This window comes from Panthera uncia, chromosome E1, assembly GCF_023721935.1.
Source record: "Panthera uncia isolate 11264 chromosome E1, Puncia_PCG_1.0, whole genome shotgun sequence".
In the NCBI taxonomy this organism is placed as follows: domain Eukaryota; kingdom Metazoa; phylum Chordata; class Mammalia; order Carnivora; family Felidae; genus Panthera; species Panthera uncia.
The window spans coordinates 41,024,848-41,028,061 of NC_064814.1; positions in this window are offsets into that span (position 1 = coordinate 41,024,848).

A 3,214-nucleotide genomic window follows, 5' to 3' on the forward strand; every position below is an offset into this window, starting at 1 on the left:
TGAGGATGATAAATAACCATCATCATAAAATAACAATATAAGGACATTTGCACACCAAAAAAGGTAGGAGAGATAGAATCTTAGAATAAGGGACAATACATTTAGCTTTATGAAGAACTCACAAATCATCCTTATATTTCTTGTTCTAAAGAAGTCTATGTGAGACACTTTATCAGGCTCTTGCTCTGGGGCTAGCATTTGGAATCACCCTTTTGGGAGTTATAACATCCTTTTTACACTTGTTGCCCTAGTATTCTTAACTCCTGCTGTGCTCAGAGCTGGAGAACTCCAGGCCTAAGAAGACATGTGTATGAACTAATAATAAAGTTTCTCTGTACATCTGAACTGGAGCCAAGACTTGTGAATCATTCTTTCTGGATATACTATTAAAAGCATTGAACGTGATATAATTAGGTATCATTTGGAACAGTACATTTGTTTTTGTAGTGGTTGGGACAACATGTTAATCCCAGGAAGTCTTAGCCTGGGAATAATTTTGGAATCTGCAGTCAGCTAAGGGAAGTACCTGATTGGATGTCACATGTTACTATGACCCATGGAGTTGTCATTCACTGATGAGATCTTGACAATACCCATTAAAAAACCCCTATTGTGAAATTTGGGCAGACATTATAAATGTCATTATAAAGTCAAAAGCATACTACAAAGAGAAGGCAGGGGATGGAAAGGGGATAATAATATTTTTTGAATGTCCACTATGTATCAAATACATGCAAGCAGACCAAATATCGTTCACAATAAACTTGGAAATTTAATTAGCTATCCTTATTTTATAAGTGAGGAAATTGAGGTGGAAGATAGAGAATTTGAATAAGGTCACATAGTTGGAAAGTGGCAGAATTCAAGCCCATTTGACTCCAAAACTATGCTCTCTATATTGTACTGTTAGAAAGCACAGAGCCAAGACCTAGAGTCCCAGAACCTTTTAGCATAGTGAAATGTAAACAAAAATACTTGGAACTAAAATATTTGCTGGTTAAAACTAGAGGGAAATTGTTCTTAACTTGACCAAAGATACCTATGAAAAAACAACCAATAACGTCACACTTAATGCTGAAAGACTGAGTGATAGAGCAGTTTCCTAAGATTGGAAACAGCACAAGGAAGTTTACTGTCATCACGTCTATTCGGCAGTTCATTGAAGGTCCTAGCCAGTGCAATAAGGCAAGAAAAAGAAATAAAAGTCTTAAATATTGGAAAAGAAGGATAAAACTGTTTTTATAGATTAATAAGATTAAAGAATCTTCAAGAATCTAGAATAATAGCTACTAGAACTAATAAATGAATTTAGCAAGGTCATAGAATACAATGTCACTATAAAAAATCTATTGTATTTCTATATATCAGCAATGAACTTGTGGAAAGTGAAATTTAAAAACCAATACCATTTACAATAACATTAAAAAATCTTGAGGGGCACCTGGGTGGCTCAGTAGGCTGAGTGTCCAACTCTTGATTTCAGCTCAGGTCATGATCTCTCATTTTGTGGGTTCGAACCCCCTGTGCATTGGGCTCTGCACTGACAGCCTGGGGCCCTGCTTGGGATTCCCTCTCTCTGCTCCTCCCTGACTCTCTCTCTCTCTCTCTCTCTCTCTCTCAAAAAAAAATTTTTTTTAATCTTGAAATACTTCCAGATAAATTTAGCATAATACGTTCAAGACCTATACATTGAAAAGTGTAAAACATTGCTCAGGGAAATTAAAGAAAACCTAAATAAATGGAAAGATATACTATATTTATAAGTTGGGAGACTCAATATTGTTAAGATGTTGATTCTTCTCGGATTGACCTACGGACTCAATAAAATACCAAACATTTGTTGAAGTCTTGTTTGTCAAAGCTAAAACATGTAAACAACTTAAATGGGAAATTGTTCAATAAAGTAAGACAGACCCTGTCAGCACTCTACCTGCAAAACCTTGAACTTACCATATTTCTGTATGCAGGCAGACTTCTAACAGCTAACACCTGCATAGACTGAGGACTTTCTCTGGCCACCAGAGCTCTTTCTGCCTAGGCACATGGCAAGCCATGAGTACTAGGAAGTTAATGCTTCTCTGAAGTAGCCCTCAGCCAATGGTAAATGGGGAATCAATGGATACATCCTCCAGCTCTCTTTAGGAAAAGGGGTTTTACATTCATGTTATATAGTGGCTCCTGGAGTTCCCCAGTGCACTTGAACTCTGGTTACCTATGGTAATGACTTGTTAAATGAAATACCCTTTCCTAGCTTCCTTCTTGTCTTTGTCTCACTTCCCCACTTCCCTATTGGTTTTTTGGAATCACTTCTCACTTGAAGTACTTGCATTTGAATTCTTGTCTCACGGTTTCCTTTTGAATTCAGCATTCTGAAAGAACAAAAATCGATTAACAGATTATTATGGAAAGATCAATAAAAAAAATACATTGTTAAGTGAAAAAGCATGTTATAAACCATGTTATAAACATGTTATAAAACTATAAATGTAATATAATAGCATGTATTTTTAAAACATACTCCAACCCCCCATATATTTCTAAATGGGTATGTGCATGAATACATATAAAACAGTCTAGTTTGGATGTACACTTGACTGATAACAGTGGTTACTTCTGAGGAGAGAAGGATTGGATGAGAGGGTCAAGGGAGATTTTTGCTTAAATAGCAAACTTTGAATTTTTGAAACAAACATCTGTTGGTGAATTGTCTGTGTTTCTGTTTTTATTTTCTTACGTTTTTAAGTTATTTATTTTGAGAGAGAGAGAGAGCATGAGCGGGGTAGGAGAGAGAGCGAGAGAGAGAGAGAATGTGGGACTTGATCCCACAACCATGAGCTCATGACCTGAGATGATATCAAGAGTTGGAGGCTTAACTGACTGAGGGCCACCTAGGTGCCCCCTATTTGTGCTTTTAAAAGTAAGTTTTAAATGCTTTATAATGTGATGGGCGAGTTCCGTTTACTTCGGCCGAAGAACCAACACTGGGCACTGGGGATGTGGAGAAAATAGGAACATGGTCTCCACCCTTAGGGCACTCCCAGAGCTTTAGCCAGGTAAACACCTGTAATGCTGTGTGATAAGTCCATGACAGAAATCAGCAGAAGGGACTCGGGGAATGCAGAGGTAGGGCTCCGCCAGTCATCTCTACAAGAAAACATGGAGGTTTAGGTACACTTCCATCAGCACAGATGAAGGTATAACAATTAAGAATTAA